This window comes from Scardinius erythrophthalmus (assembly GCF_964197995.2).
Source record: "Scardinius erythrophthalmus genome assembly, chromosome: 20".
In the NCBI taxonomy this organism is placed as follows: Eukaryota; Metazoa; Chordata; class Actinopteri; order Cypriniformes; family Leuciscidae; genus Scardinius; species Scardinius erythrophthalmus.
The window spans coordinates 15,234,192-15,253,283 of record NC_138240.1 but is presented as its reverse complement, the minus strand read 5'-3'; the positions used below and the strand labels follow the sequence as shown (position 1 = coordinate 15,253,283).

Below are 19,092 nucleotides of genomic sequence, written 5' to 3'. Positions count from 1 at the left end.
AATTTACCTCATTACACTCCTAAGTTGAACTAAAGTTGCGCTGCAGTTTACAGGAACTCATCCAGAACTAATTAAAACATTCCAACGTAACAAAACACACATCTGATAGTGTACATCCCTGTATTCACAAGAGAAAGAGAGACTTTTACCTCTGACCAGTCTCCACCCATAATAGCCTGCCATCCAGGAGGGAGTGGCTGACCGAGGGAGGGGAAAGAGAGAGAGAGAGAGAGGGAAATCTGGAGAGCTCTGCGGTAGCAGTCAGCGCAAGAACCAAAGCAGAGAAAGACTGAAAGAGAGAGAGAGAGGGGGGAAAAAGAAGGTAGATTGAGAAAGAAACTGTGGAATTAGCCACTAAGAAATAAAATTAAGGAGAAAAAGGAAAGAAGGAAGTCTGGAAAATAACTTCAGACCAGGACAGAAGAGACTGAGAGAGAGAGAGAGAGAGAGAGAGAGAGGGGGGGGGGAAAAGACAGACACATGAATTAAAAGAAGTCTTGGACTTCACATTGGAGACACATGTTCATGCGTGGACTGTTTCTGCTGCTGTGATCTGTCATTATTCCTCACGGCGTGTGTGTGTGTGTGTTCTTGAGAGGCTGAGGAGAGTGTGTGTGTGAGCCTGTCGTTCCTCTGGAGTCTACGGGACCATGGCACCTGTCAGGAACGGATGAACTTGAGGCTTAAAAAACTCGTGGAAGAAAGAGATTAAAGCAGAAAGAAAAAAGCTGAAAGAGTAATAGGTAAGTTTCTTTTCTAGCAATGCTGTGTGTGCATGTAGGAGTGTGTGTGGAAGGTTCTGCCTCTTTCATTTGTGATTATCTGAGATGTATCTATATTAACCTGTATTTAATATTTTTGATATTTGTAATACTTTGAATAAAGGCCATACACACAGTTTAAAAAGTGAGAATGTGTATATTGGGTAAGGAGCCCTCCAATGCGACAAGCTGTTCGACCTCTTTGTGCATGTGCATGAATGATGGCTTGGTATTGTATTTTTAGATATGAGTACTGTAGTTTAGTCTGAGATGTTGTGTAACGTATAGATAAATTATGGGTTGATGTGTTGTTACGGGTATAAACACTTGTTTAGATTGGGTGTCTTTCTCTGTACTGTATGTGTGTGGACTGATCTAACTGGACTGTGTTTTCTTAATATAGGGTGATATTAAAAGATTAAATGGTCTGTGAATAAGCAAGGGAGATAGAGACAGATAAAGAATGGAAGAGTGATAGGGAAAGACAAGTTCGTTCTGTAAGTGTGTTTCTGCTGAAATATTTACCCCGGTGCAACTCTGACGGTTCCTGTGGTGCTCATGGGATGATGTTCTTTGGTTCACACAAAGAGCAAAAGACTGTTATCATCACTTCATCATCAACATTTTATGATTTTTGTATTTTCAACCCCAAAACATCAGAGATTAATGGAAAGATGACAAGATAAGATTGTACATTCACCCACAAACACATACACATTTTTTTCTGAGTGGAAATGTTCCATAGACATTTATATATATATATAATGAGCCCTTATATAAATATATATTATATATATATATACACACAATAATTGAAATCTATATATATATATATATATATATATATATATATATATATATATGTACAGTATATGTGTGTGTGTATATACTTTTTTTACAATTACAATACATTATTTATTTTATTTATCAATCAATCAGTCAGTTAAACTACGAACATCCTGGCCATCCCAAAAGAGTGTTTGTGTCAGATTTTGGCCCCAAACTATAGCAAAGTATGTATACAAACTAAAACACACATAATCCATACCATACACTACCCAAAATAGTAATTAGACACACAAACACTCACATACCTACTCTCTCTCTCACACACACACACACTCTCTCATTCACATGCATTCACACAGAAACACCGTGTGCTGTGTTTTTGGTCAGCTGTGTTTTCGGTGAGGGGAAGAATGTCGTGTTGTTTTAGTGGCGACTCTAAGAGAACATTGTGTGTGCATGTGCTTGATGAAATTACACGCAACGACTCGCGCAGCACACAACCGAACGGTCCCAGACTTTCCTTCAATGTGCATCACCAAGTGACTTTCTTTATTTTTCTCTGGCTCCTTGATTCTTGCTCTCAGGATTGGGGGGTGGGTAGAGAGACAGAGAGAGAGAGAGTAAGTAAGAGAGATTGAGAGTGAGATGGCTTTTAGCCCGGTGCCTCAGCCGGTGTGGATCGTTAATTGAGCTGCTCCCATAGGGGGGTATCAGACCCCAGATTAATTTGGCTCCCCCTCCTCACACAAGCGCACACACACTCATGCTTTCACCCTCACACAAACTCACACTCTCTTTTAGGGCCCTTTATATCCATCTATTAGACCACAGTTGTCAGATGTCTTGTCACTGCTGGAGATTCTGTTCTGATTGGAGATTGAGGGTGGGTGTGGGCGAGTGTCTCTATGGTGGGGTTATTGATTGTTTTGTGGAGTGTAGTACTATTTAACTGCGGTGGGACCTGTAGGCCTGGACACATTAGGTTGTCTTGTAACAAAGAAATCATTCTGTACATCACTGTGAATGTTGCTGAGTTCAAAGCCATGGAAAATATATCGGGAATCTTAGAAGTGCGCTCTCCAGGCATAATATACTTCACTTTAAAACATTTCATCAGCTAGACATTGTGTTAAACTTGATAACAAGCCATAGTGCTGTCCTTTTGAGTCAGTTCTTTTCAATGAATCAGTTGAATCAGTTCACTGAATGATTCATTATTGAATCAGTCGAAATCAAAATGATTTTTTAAAGTAATCATACACACCTGAAAAGGTCATGGAAAAGTGATATGTCACTTATGTTTGCACAGACTTTGGAATATTTTGGGTCGATAAAGCAACCTCAGAAATTTTAAACTTCCTTTAAATACTGTTGTTACATAATCAATTCTCCATTGTTGCTCTATTATGAAAGTTGCAGGCAGATGAAGACATATTAAAATACTCTGCGGTATTTTTATTGTTTTATTTTTTTGTGGTTGAGAAAACTCGATTAGGGCCTACAGCATTGTCTCTTGAACAGCAGTGTGACTCAGTGGTTGCATCCGAAATCCTACCTCACATGTTCAGATACTGTAGAATGAAGCTATTAGGATGAACAGCTGTGTCTTGTGGCCCAAAACTAGATAAAAGCGATCATGTAAAGTGGCACATGGTGTAGTGTAGGGATAGAGGAGCGATTTAACGGCTCGTGTTTTTGAGATGTGCGGGATTATGTGGAAAAACATCATGTGGGATAACTGTAGCAGCTTTCCCGAACTATGTTCGAAACATAAATCTAACATGAGCACTTTTGGCTCTTCCTAGACTTGGTGAGCTTGGAGATTTCAGATTCTGACATGCTATTCTGGCATCCATTGGAAAATTATTCCACAACAACATCAAGTTGACTGTTCTGATTTTATGTTATTTGCCATTTGAATTTATTAAACTACAAACCAACACATCGGTTTATGTATTATATATTTTCAAGAAATCACAAGTCAGTTGATAAATAGGTCTATGAAAGTAATGCTATAATGCTTACATTTATTTTTTTGCATTTAAAATGATTGGTCTTTTTTTTTACAAAATAGTACAGAATTTTAATATTGTCAATTTATCTCTTATTGCCCATTAACTCTTTCCATCCATGTTTGTAATGTAATACAATTGGGGGGTGCTATTACGCATCTTCTGAAAGAGTACAGAATCTCTGGATCAAAACATAGGCGAAGAAGCAGAAACAAGCGATAGAAGCATTGCTTACGCACATGTAAGCTAACGCAATCATCCAACATTAAACGGCAAATAAACCAAAACTGCCTAACGAACCCATGAAGAGGTATAGGACTGTGAGGCTTTGGGGGTTTTGATGGACGTGATTTACTTCTGAATCCAATCTGGACGAAGTCTTAGACAAAAATGTGAATTTTTTAACTTTTTGTTCAAAATATTGCTTTTTTTAACTACCAATTTTGATAAAAAAAAAAGGAATGCATGAAGCTTACATAATTATATTATTCTATAATTTTTTTTTAAAGCAGAGGCTCTGTTCTCTCTTTTGATATATTGTATATTCAGACATGTTTTCTGTAGTCACACATAACACCACCCTATATGCAACGACACTTCATTACAAGAGGTTTTGTAATCTTTTACAATGTCTTTAAGTCTAAACGAAACTTTCATTGTAGCTTGAGCAAGACCAAAGTGCTGGTTTGGTATAAAGCTTGCCGAAAGTTAATAATTTACCAATAACAGAGCTGCTATCTCTTCCTGTTTTGATTATTCAGATATTGAGTTTGTTTATGTCGAGTGTCTTTCTTGAGAATGTCTGCAGAGAGTTTTTAGAGGATATTAAGATGGCGAGAGAAGAACAGGACCAAGTCAACAGGTGTAGAAACGTGAAAAGTTGAACAGGTCAGTTTACTGAAGGTGGGACAACATACTCTGGTCGGAGAGGAGATGTAAAGATAAGAAAGAATGATAGATCAGGAAGGATTAGAGAGCAGTGCAGGAGGGTGTTGATTTTTGTAATGATACTGTAGCAAATGCACATCATGAATGTTTGTGTGTTCACGCAGTGGTGTGTGTGCGAGTGGTGTACAAGTTGTTTTATGACGTAAGTGTGTGTGCATGTGCTGATTAAGGTCATTGTGATGGTCTTTTGTGCTGCTGTTGCCACATTTCACTTCTCACTTATGCACACTTTCACTATACACACGCATACACAGTTTCACTAGACAGGCACTACCGTTCAAATTTTTAGGGGCAGTACGATTTTTTTCTATTATGCATGTATTTGATCAAAATTCAGCTTGTTAAAGCTGAATTTTCAGCCATTACTTCAGTTGTTCAGTGTCACAGAATCCTTCAGAAATCATTCTAATATGCACAAGAAACATTTCTTATTATTATGTTGAAAACAGTTGTGATGGAACTCATGATGATACATTTTTTTCAGGATTCTTTGATAAATAGAAAGCATTTGTTTGAAATGGAAATTTTTGTAACATTATAAAAGCTTTTTCTGTCACATTTTATACATTTAATGCATCTTTGCTGAATAAAAATGCTTTATTTCTTTCAAAGAAAAAACATCTTACTGAGCCGAAACTTTTAAACAGGTTTCTAAATGGAGGTAATGATATTTTCTAAATCAGTAGATATCAGTAGAAAAACATGAAAACAAAACATTTGACCTGCACAAATACTGTACAGTTAAACCGTGCACATACAAATACTGTATACACTGCTTTTACAGTAGATACACATAACACATACCACTGAGCTCGATAAACCCCTCTCGGATTAATGTGTTTTTGACTGAAGTATTTTCCATCACTACATGTTTATTTTTTAAGTATAGAGGTATGATGTCATTAGACAGTGCCCACAGAAGTGTGTGTGTGAGAGCTTTCATATGGGTCTGAAAGATGACAAAACATTGCTGCTTGATTAAAAAGAGGGAGGCATTCCTGAACGCATGCTTTTTAAAACAGGGAGTGTGTTTGTTTGTGTAGTGCATGTAAGTGTGTACGTCTGTTGTTGTGTGGCTATGATTAAAGAGGCAACAGATAAATCATGACAACCTGCAAGTTGTAGGTTGGTTTAGAAAGACACATTATGAGTTTTGTCTGTGGTATTTTATAAAAAGAAATATTTAAATGAATGAAATATGTGACCACTTTGTTTCATTTAGTATTTAAGTAAATCCAGCATTTGGTAACTACAGAGCCCCTAAAGGGACATGGTGCTAGAAAAAATATGAGATGGAAAGAAAAATGATACTGTATTTCAATGCTTTTGTGTTTGCTCGCAAAAGTTTTGCATTTCCCGTGAAACTTTTGTGATAGAACGCAAAGTTTCTTGGTGGAACTCAATTCATTTGGGAGAGAACTCAAAAGCATTGACATATAATTTTTCCTCCCATCTCACTTTTTTTCTTCACCATGTCCCTTTAGGTAACTGGAATTGCATTTCAGTTATCCAAATAGTTCTTCCTCAAATTCAAATTCATTCCATTAATGAATTGTTAATGGAAGCTTTAAGGAACAGGAATTGTTAAGAGGCATTGAAACAACTGTAAATAAAGAACATTCCTCTTTCTCCCTCTCTACTTCCTTCCCAACCCATTTGTCATTCACCTTCGGCCTCACTAGAGCTCTAGGAACTGGTTGTAATAGGGGATGGAATACAGCGTGACACCTCTGTAGAAGGTGCAAATGACTGTGTGACACTGATAGATTTCTCCTTTAATAGAACCGGACTGAGTGTGACTGGACACACACACAGGTTCAAATCCATCGGCTAAAGATGCCACTACATAGAAAGAGAGAGAGAGAGACAGAGTGAAAAAGTAAGAACGATACATTAAAAAGGCATTAAGGATTATGGGTAATGGAGCAGGCCCGTCAGTGTGGATTAGCTAATGCTCATCAAGGAGTAGAAGTGTGTGTGTGTGTGCACAGCGCGCATGAAAAGGGGGAGAATGTGTCCCTACATATACCCCTCAATAGTATGCTGCTCATGTCTGTGTGTGTGTGTGTGTGTGTGTGTGTGTGTGTGTGTGTGTGTGTGTGTGTGTGTGTGTGTGTGTGTGTGAGTGTGTGAGTGTGTGAGTGTGTGTGTGGTTATGTTGCATCCTAGCTCATTATTCCGTAGTGGTCGACTAAAGTGTGTGTTCAGCAGCAGCTTTTAAATAATGAAAGAAGATAGAAGATATTGGATGTGCACAGATAGCAGTGTGTGTGTGTGTGTGTGTGTGTGTGTGTGTGTGTGTGTGCGTGTGTGTGTGTGTGTGTGTGTGTGTGTGTGTGTGTGTGTGTGTGTGTGTGTGTGTGTGTGTGTGTGTGTGTGTGTGTGTGTGTGTGTGTTTGAAAAATGGAGTCCCAGGATAAAGAGAGATTGGGGGTGGTTGCAGTTTCTGATTTGATGCCCACAAACCCCTAACAAGCTACCTGAGAGAGAGAGATGGAGAAAATAATCCTCTCTTAGCAAACTTATTTGATTTCTTAACCTTCATCTACAGTGGATATATTTACATACTGCAGAAGCGCCACTGCAGAAACGAATGATCAAGTGAAATATAATAACTGTGTGTGTGTAGTGTTGAATGTCCATTCCCTTTGAGATTCTACCCACTAGCACTCTCAACCATAGTAAATCAATACCTGTCAATCACACACACACACACACACCTGGCTGCTGTACACACCCTCAATGGTTATTTGCCCTAGGGCACCTCAGAGCAGATAGTGGGGCAGTTTTGTCTGTGTATGTGTGTAGAGATGAGAAAAGTGTAATTCTGTGGTTTCCTTATTACTGTGCGGATTGTTTCTTTAATTAATCAACTCAAGTAGTGATTAGCACTTGCAATTCCCACATTTCCATTAGCACAGATACTTTCTGTACTATATATCAGCTGGTATTGACCTTTCCTGAACATAAAATATACTCTGTGTGTGTGTGTGTGTGTGTGTGTGTGTGTGTGTGTGTGTGTGTGTGTGTGTGTGTGTGTGTGTGTGTGTGTGTGTGTGTGTGTGTGTGTGTGTGTGTGTGTGTGTGTGTGTGTGTGTGTGTGTGTGTGTGTGTGTGTGTGTGTGTGTGTGTGTGTGTGTGTGTGTGTGTGTGTGTGTGTGTGTGTGTGTGTGTGTGCTCAGTGGAGACAATGATGAGAATTCCTGCTTGCATTCCTTTGGAAACTACGCACACACCGTACTTTAGAATTGAACAGCCTAAAATGTGTTTTATTGAACTTTTAATTAAAACTTACCTTCAATCCATAACAAAAAATAAATAAATATATATATATATATATATATATATATATATATATATATATATATATATATATATATATATATATATATGTGTGTGTATATATGTTACCTCATTGAATTAATAGTAATGGTGGATAATTAAAATAGGTGTTGATATAGAGAAACAGAGGGGATTCTATGTCATTGTAATCACATCGTATGAATAAATGTATTCATTTTGCATTCATCTTGGACATTCTGCGAGGAACCTCCATGTGTGTTTTATGTAGGATAGAAATCCATACGCATGTGGAAAGACATGAGGGCTAGTAAATGGTGACAGAATTAAATAAAAATTAAGTGAACTTACAGTAAGGAAAATAAGTATTTGAACACCCTGCTATTTGGCAAGTTCTCCCACTTGGAAATCATGGAGGGGTCTGAAATTGTCATCGTAATTGCATGTCCACTGTGAGAGACATAATCTAAAAAAAAAAATCCAGATATTCACAATATATGATTTTTTAACTATTTATTTGTATGATACAGCTGCAAATAAGTATTTGAACACCTGTCTATCAGCTAGAATTCTGACCCTCAAAGACCTGTTAGTCTGCCTTTAAAATGTCCACCTCCACTCCATTTATTATCCTAAATTAGATGCACCTGTTTGAGGTCGTTAGCTGCATAAAGACACCTGTCCACCCCATACAATCAGTAAGAATCCAACTACTAACATGGCCAAGACCAAAGAGCTGTCCAAAGACACTAGAGACAAAATTGTACACCTCCACAAGGCTGGAAAGGGCTACAGGGAAATTGCCAAGCAGCTTGGTGATAAAAGGTCCACTGTTGGAGCAATCATTAGAAAATGGAAGAAGCTAAACATGACTGTCAATCTCCCTCGGACTGGGGCTCCATGCAAGATCTCACCTCGTGGGGTCTCAATGATCCTAAGAAAGGTGAGAAATCAGCCCAGAACTACACGGGAGGAGCTGGTCAATGACCTGAAAAGAGCTGGGACCACCGTTTCCAAGGTTACTGTTGGTAATACACTAAGACATCATGGTTTGAAATCATGCATGGCACGGAAGTTTCCCCTGCTTAAACTAGCACATATCAAGGCCCATCTTAAGTTTGCCAATGACCATTTGGATGATCCAGAGGAGTCATGGGAGAAAGTCATGTGGTCAGATGAGACCAAAATAGAACCTTTTGGTCATAATTCCACTAAACATGTTTGGAGGAAGAAGAATGATGAGTACCATCCCAAGAACACCATCCCTACTGTGAAGCATGGGGGTGGTAGCATCATGCTTTGGGGGTGTTTTTCTGCACATGGGACAGGGCGACTGCACTGTATTAAGGAGAGGATGACCGGGGCCATGTATTGCAAGATTTTGGGGAACAACCTCCTTCCCTCAGTTAGAGCATTGAAGATGGGTCGAGGCTGGGTCTTCCAACATGACAATGACCCGAAGCACACAGCCAGGATAACCAAGGAGTGGCTCTGTCAGAAGCATATCAAGGTTCTGGCGTGGCCTAGCCAGTCTCCAGACCTAAACCCAATAGAGAATCTTTGGAGGGAGCTCAAACTCCGTGTTTCTCAGCGACAGCCCAGAAACCTGACTGATCTAGAGAAGATCTGTGTGGAGGAGTGGGCCAAAATCCCTCCTGCAGTGTGTGCAAACCTGGTGAAAAACTACAGGAAACGTTTGACCTCTGTAATTGCAAACAAAAGGCTACTGTACCAAATATTAACATTGATTTTCTCAGGTGTTCAAATACTTATTTGCAGCTGTATCATACAAATAAATAGTTAAAAAATCATACATTGTGATTTCTGGATTTTTTTTTTAGATTATGTCTCTCACAGTGGACATGCACCTACGATGACAATTTCAGACCCCTCCATGATTTCTAAGTGGGAGAACTTGCAAAATAGCAGGGTGTTCAAATACTTATTTTCCTCACTGTATACAGTCTGGGTCCATATATATTTCCTATTGGCCTTGTACTGCATTACTTTTATATTTTTTGTATATTTAATATATTTGTTTTTATGACAATGTAAAATGGAATTATTTAGCTGTTTTTGTATGTACATTTTTGTCACACTGTGTTTCACAGCATCATAAAGTATATGATTTGAGCCAGTCTGTGTGAAACTGCCCCAGTTTTTTTTTTTTTTTTTTTTCATTTTCATTTTGGTATGGCTTTATATCTGGAATATTTCACATGCATCACCACCTGGAATTCTGGAAGAAAAAACAAAAAACAAGTGAAAGATAAACCTCTGATAGTACATTTTGATAGTACAAAAAAACACTTTATTTAATCTCTAAAGCTACTCTTTCTTCATCAGTATATATAGGCCGTTTGTTCTGTGTGAAATTACATTTGTTCAGTTCTGCAGCTGCGCTCATTACTGGATTAAATTAAACATTCACCCAACTAAACACAGTCTTGAGTGTGCACACACACACACACGAGGCTGGCGTCTGTGCCGTCTACTCCCTGTGTAGATCTGCTTATCCACGTTTAGTTACTTGACATTTGTCATGCCACATATCGTTAAAACCCGCTGTTCAGTGTTCATTGTGTTTGCTCTTCTATGATCTTTTATGTGTGCGTGTCACTCGATTTGTGTGTGGGTGCACAAGGTAAAGATGGTGTATATAAGTGCATATCTCTGGTTAATGATGTAAAATAATTGAATACTCTAGTTTTGCTGTGGATTCTGCATCTGTGAATCTAATAAATTCTTTATAGAACATTTTTATTGTTTGCAGGCCATTACATAATTTGTTCCACTACCATTTAACCAACTCAGGTTTCTTAGGCTTCATTTACAGATGCATTTAGAAGTTTTGTCTCTGTCTCAGTCTGTCTGTCTGACTTATAATAGATGGGTTTTGGATTTTTTGGCTTTAGATGAGGAGAAAAGTGTGTTTTTGTTTAATCAAAAGTGAATTGCAGAGGACTAGATGTTTTTTATGGTTTGTGTGTGTGTGTGTGTGTGTGTGTGTGTGTGTGTGTGTGTGTGTGTGTGTGTGTGTGTGTGTGTGTGTGTGTGTGTGTGTGTGTGTGTGTGTGTGTGTGTGTGTGTGTGTGTGTGTGTGTGTGTGTGTGTGTGTGTGTGTGTGTGTGTGTGTGTGTGTGTGTGTGTGTGTGTGTGTGTGTGTGTGTTTTTCCCTTGACCTGTTAAGTACACCTTGCTCTGTTTCTTTCTGAGGGTGATTTCCCAGCTGGGTGGTTCCTTGGAAACCATAAATGGCCCACCTGCATGGTCCAATCACACTTTTAACTGACACCTGAGAAACAAGGTGTGTGTGTGTGTGTGTGTGTGTGTAAAACCCATCTATCTCTCTTTACTGCTGCCCCTGCCTTTCAATTACACTCTAATAGAGGGGATTTCTGCCTCTTTTGAGACAGCTCATCCAGAGGTGTGTGTGTGTGTGTGTGTGTGTGTGTGTGTGTGTGTGTGTGTGTGTGTGTGTGTGTGTGTGTGCGTGTGTGTGTGTGCATGTGTGTGCAACAGAAAGAAAGACCCAGAGTCAGTCAAATTTAGCAAAACTGCAATAGAACTGACAAGGGATTAAATGTAAGGTGATAAAAGTATTATACAGTGCAGCGAAGCCCCTGTGTGTGTGTGTTTGAGACGCTCTGATGGTCTCATTGGGTTTGCGTGGAACTGAAACCCAGAGACTTGTGGGTCGAAGGCTCAAACTCCCGCAGTGATCCGCCACTCTCTTCCCATCACGTTCCCGGCATAATCAGTCAAGCCACTGATAATCTCTCACCATCCCTATGAATAATGTTACTGCTGTGTGTGTATGATCATTAGTATTATACCAGAGGCCTTGACAGCTTCTTGACGGTATGCTGTGACACACTCACACACACTGTCTCTTTATCCAGTCACCAGAATCTCTTCTGACAGCTCTTACTGGGAGCAGATCTTCAGCCGCTCCAGGGAGTCAGGCGCTGTGTGTGAAGGCAGGGACAGGAATGGGAAGGAGAGCAGAAAACTTGTCAAAGTGTTTTCCAAATCTACTTCCACTTCCATCCAAATAAATGTGACCTTCACTTCTACTAGACAAAATAGAGAGTGAGGGGAAAAAAGAAGAACAGAGAACAAGAATAAAAGGTTGAAGTCATATTAATCAGTGTCATTTTATTTATAAAGCACCTGTCAATCATCTATAATCCTACCAGGGGGTGTGGCCAGTGATTGACCCTGTCAGTGTGTGAGTGTGTGTGGTTTGTGTTGGATTTCCCACTGGTTCCACTCTGCTGCTGTTTTAGGTCACAGAAAATGGCCCGTTGGAAGTGGCCTGGGACTAGAGCTAAACCGGTCTCATGGGAAAATGCTTTGTGTGTGGTGCAAAAGAGCTGAAACAGATATGTGCAGCACTCTGATGATGGTTTGATAGTTTTTAGATGGTCTCTGTTCTAAAAGTAGGCGTGCATGGATGTACTTAGCTACTTTAATCAGGGGTCTTTGAACCTTTTTCAGGCCAGGACCCCTTAGTGGATAAAGAAACAGAACAGAGACCCACTTTACATATTTTATCAAAAAAATACATTTTAGGCCTGGCATTATAATAACATGAATTTAGTACCATATTAATGTATGTTTGTATGAGCTTGTATTTAAAATAATATATTTTTTTACGTACAAATTCATATAAATTACATAGTAATTTTATTTGACTGTGGAAGGGATTGTTAAACATTATTTTTAGCTTCTTTAGCTTTAAGTGAAGTTAACTTAATATTGTTTTAACATATATTTTCTGTTTTGAAAACAGTTTTTTCCTTTTTCACAAAAATTAGCTGGAGATAATTCACAGTCCAGGTGACTGACCCTTGCAAGACCACCTCAGACCCCCTTTTGAAGATTAAAAAGAAAAGGAAATTTTGGACACATCCAGTAATGTCCTTCAATGGAAGAACAGTTTATAAATAATATATTATGTTCTAGAAGTGCAAATAAGTCTATATGTATATATGTCCTCGTTTAAATAACTGTGTGTGTGTGTGTGTGTGTGTGTGTGTGTGTGTGTGTGTGTGTGTGTGTGTGTGTGTGCGCGTGTGTGTGTGTGTGTGTGTGTGTGTGTATGTGTGTGTGTGTGTGTGTCCACTTCAAAGACACAGAGGATTATGGGTGAAAGGGCTTAACTTCATGATGGTTTGACCCTGGGGGAGAGATAAAAGGGGGGTGAGAAAAAGTGTGAGAGTGAAATAGACTATAGATAATATTCAGTTTGAGAAACATGTGGAATGTGTGCAGACCCTAATCACAGGTTCAGAGGGGACGTTTTGTGAATGTCAGAGGAGAGTGTGTGAAAAAACACAACCATGAGAAGCAAAACTCTTAAACCAGGGCTGAAATGAGGAGCGTGTAATTTTCACCTTCTAAATGCTGGTGTGTTTTTAGCCTTAATTAGCACATTTAACTGTCAGCTGGGTGAGTTATGACATCCTCAGTCCCAAAACGTTAAGTCAATTGTGGTGGTTCACGTCTACTGGCCAATCAGATTTGAATATTATGGCCGGATCCGAGTGGATGACACTGCGATGTCGCCGTAGTGATAATCACCCTCTTAGTTCTGGAATTTGTTTAATGTCATGTTGCCGAGTCAACAATGGTCATGGTGATTAGCTACGGGTCTTACAACTCAAGCAACAATGACTCAGAATACAACATGGGCTGAGATGGACTGATGTCCCTGTGTAAGACACACAGACACACTCATACACTGTGCCATCCCGAGTTCACACAGACGGGACAGCTGTCATTCTAGTGATGGTCTTTGTGCTACACACACACTATTTATAGGTGTTTCTTCGAATTTGGGTTTGATTTTTTTTTTTTTTTTTTTTACTTACAGATTTTAACTATTTTGTTTTATATGAGGATCACATAAAAATAGTCTTGGAGCCTTTTTTATTATGCCTTCATCGTCTAGCTCTGAGGAAAAAATTACAAAAACAAGGGTGAATTCATGGGTGACTGGGACACTTTTTGCCACTGAGATGACTTGGAAATGTGTCCTGATCAACCTGAATTCACCCCTACACAAAAAACACATTTGAAATGTAGCATATATATATAGTCTAGTCTAAAGTCTAGCTCTGATCAACCTGAATTATATATATATATACTGTATATGCTACATTTCAAATGTGTTTTTTGTGTAGGGGTGAATTCAGGTTGATCAGGACACATTTCCAAGTCATCTCAGTGGCAAAAAGTGTCCCAGTCACCCATGAATTCACCCTTGTTTTTGTATTTTTTTCCTCAGAGCTAGACTTTAAAACACAAACTATAAAAATCTAAACAAATAGTGAAAAAAATAACAAAAATTTGTGTGAGAATGTATTTAGATATATTTTTCCACCACAACACTTTTGCCCCAGTAAAGTTTCTTTGTAAAGTTAGTACTATTTTTGAAAGGAGAGAACAGTCTCAGTAAAGAGCTTGAAATATGTTAAGATGAAAGAACATAAAGAACATGTTCTTTAATGATTTTCAGAGAAAAAATAACTGAATTTTCTAGTGATGCATGTATATATCATACACAGTTAGACATGTTTGGTAGACAATATTAAATGAGTGAGAATGTGAAAAGTGTGTTTTAAGAGGTTTTATTTTTATTAAGTCCACTGAGCCTGTAGTACATTGTAGCTGAAATGACGTTACCTTCTGCATTGCATAATATACTTTTAAAAGTACTCTCAGAAAGAACTAGTCCCTTAACAAGAAGTGAATCTCTCATGTGAATGTGTAAGTGTGATGAATCAGCTGTTATTGACGTCAGCTGCCCATGCTGACGTAATGCTCATTTGTTTAAGTCGTGGGATGTTGTGGTGTCGGACAAGAGTTTATTACCTTCTGAACTCCAGAGAGTGTGTGTTTCTGTATCTGTGTCCTCTATTCAAACTTTATAAGTGAAACACCCTTCATTTATTGGCAAATGACATCTTCTTAAAGCTCACCACTCTATCGGCTCTTTTACACAGCTGACCCTACAAACTCTCTACACCAGAAACAATACATTAACAGGACATTGTGTGTACACACACACACACACACACACACACACACACACTCTTGAACTCAAGGGGTTTAAAGTGTTTAATATACTTTAAAGATTATACAGCAGCACACCCATCAAATACCCAACGTTACCATGGTAATCAGAAAACCAGACTGGGGTTAAGGAGCACTGTTATCTGGGACAGAGAGAGAGAGAAAAAGAGTTTTGTCCTATAAGTCCTTAACCCTCCAGAAGTGTTTGCACCGAGCCCCGCAACACACACACACACACACACACACACACACACACACACACACATTATACATTACAGAAATCCTTATGTGTGTGAGTGAAGCTCTACATAATGTTAATAATAGTAATCCTAAACAGGTTTTTACATTTTGTGTTTCTAGGGGGTTGCTAGGGCAATTCTTGGTGGTTACTAGCATGATTTGGATGGTTGGCAGGGCATTGCTATCGCTATGCAGTTACTAAAAGGTTTTGTAGTGTGTTGCTAGGGCAAATGTTGTGGGTGGTTGCAAAGGAGTTTATGTGGTTGCTAAGGCAATTGTCAGTGGTTGCCAGGGCATCGCTTTAGTGTGACTTTATGCAGCTGCAAGGGTGCTTTGCATGGACGCAAGGGCTTTTCAAGGTGGTTTCTATGGTTTTGTGGGTGGTTGCCAGGGCGTTGCTATGCGGTTACAAGTGAGTTTCTAGGTGGTTGCTTGGGCAATTGTAGATGTTTGCTAGAGTGTTGTGGGAGGTTGCCAGGGTGTTGCAATACGGTTTCTAAGGTGCTCTCAGTGGGGCTTTAGTGTGACTATGCAGCTGCAAGGGTGTTTTTGCATGGACGCAAGGGCTTTTCTATATGGTTGCTATGGTTTTGTAGCTGGTTGTCAGGGCGTTGCTATGCAGTTGCTAAGATGCTCTCATTGGGATATTAGTGTAACTATGCAGTTGCAAGGGTGTTTTGCGTGGATGCAAGGGCTTTTCTAGGTGGTTACTATAAGGCAAACTACTTGCTGAAGTCTAATACTTATGGTTACTCGTTTGTTCAGATCACTAACTAAATATAATTAAGTATAATCTATAGTAATAGTGGAGCTTGTCGTACACACACACAGACTTACACAATCAGCCCGAAGAAGAGCTCTTTAGACCATCTGAACCCCTTTCTCTCCTTAACTCTCTTTCTGTATCTCTCTCTCCTCCTTTTTCTTCTAATTTAAAGTTCATTCTATCTATCATTCTGACAGTGCCTGTGTGAGAGAGCTTTGTACTTGTGTGTATTATTTTAAATGGACCGAGGGCTTGTGGCTGACCTGGGAGATCTCTGCAGTCACACACACACACACACACACACACACACACACACACACACACACACACACACACACACACACACACACACACACACTTGCCGAAACTTGCTGTTTGCTTCTGACAGTGCTAAGATCCGCCAAATTCATTCTCTGGACTCCATTTGAAGGGATTTGTGTCTGTCTTTGTTATGTGTATACATAGTTTTATCTCAGAGAATGTAGTTGGTCTAAAGCAAGAGGGTTTTGAGTGGTTTTATGTTCACATCTATGTGCCTGAGAGAGAGAGTCACAAGTGAGAGACTAAGGAGGGAAAAATAACTCATGTTAGTGTGCCAGTGTGCCCTTGTTGGACCTACAAAGACTGAAACACAAAAGTCAGCAAGGTTGGTTGTTTCTTTCCAGTACAAAGACTACCTGCATTTGCTTAAAGGGATAGTTTTCCCCAAAACAAAAAGTCTGTCATCTTTTACTTACACTGTCATTTCAAATCGCATGTCTTTTTTTCTTTCTTAAAACACAAAAGCAGAAAATGTGAATAATGTGCTGGATGCTTTTTTTCCCAAGCAATTACAATTCTGGAGCTTTTAAGCTTTGAAAAGGGCTGAATGAAAGTAGTTCATACAACTTCATACAACTTGTACACTATATTCCAAGTAATTTAACTATAGAACAGACTTTCTCAAATTTAAGTCATGAATTCACTGATAATCTGAACAAATCAGCCATTTACACTAGTTCTGTACACAGAATCAACTGATTCATTGAAAATATCTGATTCAAAAGAACTGTTCATTTATGAATCAGACTTTTCTCATGAACTCTCATGCGGTCGTGCAGGTTTTGAACAGCATGGGATAGTAATGGCAGAATTTTCTCTTTTTTTGTGTGAGAACTATCCCTTTATTTCCCCCTGCATGTGAGCAAAGCCTTTCCTCACACGTTTTGATCTTTCCTTTCTCTTTCGCTCCCTTACTGGACGTTCTGACAGTTGGTCGCAGTCCAGAGGAGAACAATTGACTCCTTTCTCCTCTTCTCTTTCACTCTCTCTCGCTCTTTCTCTCTCTTTGGGGTCTCACTTGCACTGAGCGTCATGAACCGAGAGGCTTATGACACAGTTACCTCCTTCTCTCTTCTCTCTCTCTCTCTCATTTGGTCTGTTTTGTCTGGTGTTGTCATTGTGGCATTGAGGTCTTAAGGTTAATTATTGTTTGTTTATTTAGGATTTAGCAGCATTTAGTCTGGTTTTAAGCCCTGGTTCCTGTGGAAGAGGCTTCCTCTGTGTGTGTGTGTGTGCGCGAGTGAGCGAGTGAGCGTGTCCTGCAACAGCCTTGGCTGTAATGATGATGTATGATTTGCTGCGTTGGCACAGCCTCTTTGCTTAAAGAGATGTGAAGGGCGCTGGGATGCACTTTTCTGCTCTACTCTTGTATAAATCTCCCAGGACGGGGGGTGTGAATCTTGCTGGATGTACTCGAATGCGGGCCTGCAGTAGCTCATATTAACTGTGTGTTTATAGTAAATTAGCACAGCTAATCAGTGTGACAGCGCTACAGACAGAGGGACTGTGTGTGTGTGTGTTTTATTATGAGACTTCTGCTGTCTGCCAGTGTGAATAGTTCCATTATTCACAGCGATAGAAACAGAAAGAGAGGAAGAAAAACAAAGCACTTTTATATTTGGTTTGGGATGCTGCTGTATTTGTTCCTCTGTTTAAAATACATTTTTAAAAAGTTCACACGCTGAAGGATAGTCTTGTTTTTCAGGATTCTGTACATTTTAGCTGTGCAGTAAAACTGTGTGTGTTAGTGTGTGTGTGTGTGGGGCGGGGAGTTAAATCTATATTCAGTGGAGTCAGTAGGTCTCCTCTCATCTTACTGGTGATGCTCACTAACACTTATTAAAATTCAACACTGCAGCGTGTGTGTGTGTGTGTGTGTGTGTGTGTGTGTGTGTGTGTGTGTGTGTGTGTGTGTGTGTGTGTGTGTGTGTGTGTGTGTGTGTGTGTGTGTGTGTGTGTGTGTGTGTTGCTAACAGGGTTTTGGAGATGTAACAGATTTTTTTAAAATTGTAATTTATCACTCTCTTTTGTATTATCCTCTTATAACACGTATCACTTATCTCTGTCTTCATTTCAACACACAGATCATAGTGGGACGTTTTCATATAACTTTGTTTTTATACTGAGCTAAATATATATTTCTATCATCTAACTCTAAACCTAAAACTCACACATGTATACATTTGTGATCAAACGTTTACATACCCCTGGTGGAATCTTCAAAATGTTCATATTTTTTTAAGAAAATTGATAGGGAACTTAAAAATGTAGTACTGAATAAGCTATTTTACATAACAGATGTTTACTTATGGTCCACAAGCCAAATTAATAACTCAATTTACACAAATGAAACAATTCAAAGTTCATGAGTGCTTAATACTCTGTATTGTTACCTGGGCTACCTGAATATAAACATCTTCTATGTGAAATAGCTTATAAAGGGCAGTGTTAGATAAAAAATAAAATGCAATTTTTATGATCGCTCTTATTTTTTAACATGTTGCAGATTCTGCAAAGGTTGTAATCTTATGACTGTACTTAAATACAGCAATAATCTGTCTTTTACTAGCACCTGAACACCAGAAAGAGATAAAGAAAGAAATTTAAAGATGCTCCCTATTTTATTTTGGCATGCATTAGACAAAAGGGAGGACAGGTTGGAGGGCTGTCAATAGTATAACAAAAAGGGACAAAAATAGTATAAAATGATCATACGGTTTCCTCTTAAAGTCTTAAATACTGAACTCATATTCTCACACACACACACACACACACACACACACACACACACACACACACACACACACACACACACACACACACATGTCTGGTGCACTATCTTTGTGAGGACTCTCCATAGACGTAATGGTTTTTA

General features: G+C 39.0%; 1 protein-coding gene across 2 annotated transcripts in view; it reads left to right on the top strand.

Annotated features, from left to right (window-relative positions):
• Positions 1–274: 274 nt before the first annotated feature.
• The window catches only part of sema3b (sema domain, immunoglobulin domain (Ig), short basic domain, secreted, (semaphorin) 3B), a 34,660-nt gene continuing 15,842 nt past the window's right edge, over positions 275–19,092 (top strand). For both annotated transcript variants that reach the window (XM_081349116.1, XM_081349115.1), the window contains exon 1: positions 275–743. The gene's annotated coding sequence lies outside the window, so the exon portion shown is untranslated. The remainder of the gene's footprint in view (positions 744–19,092) is intronic.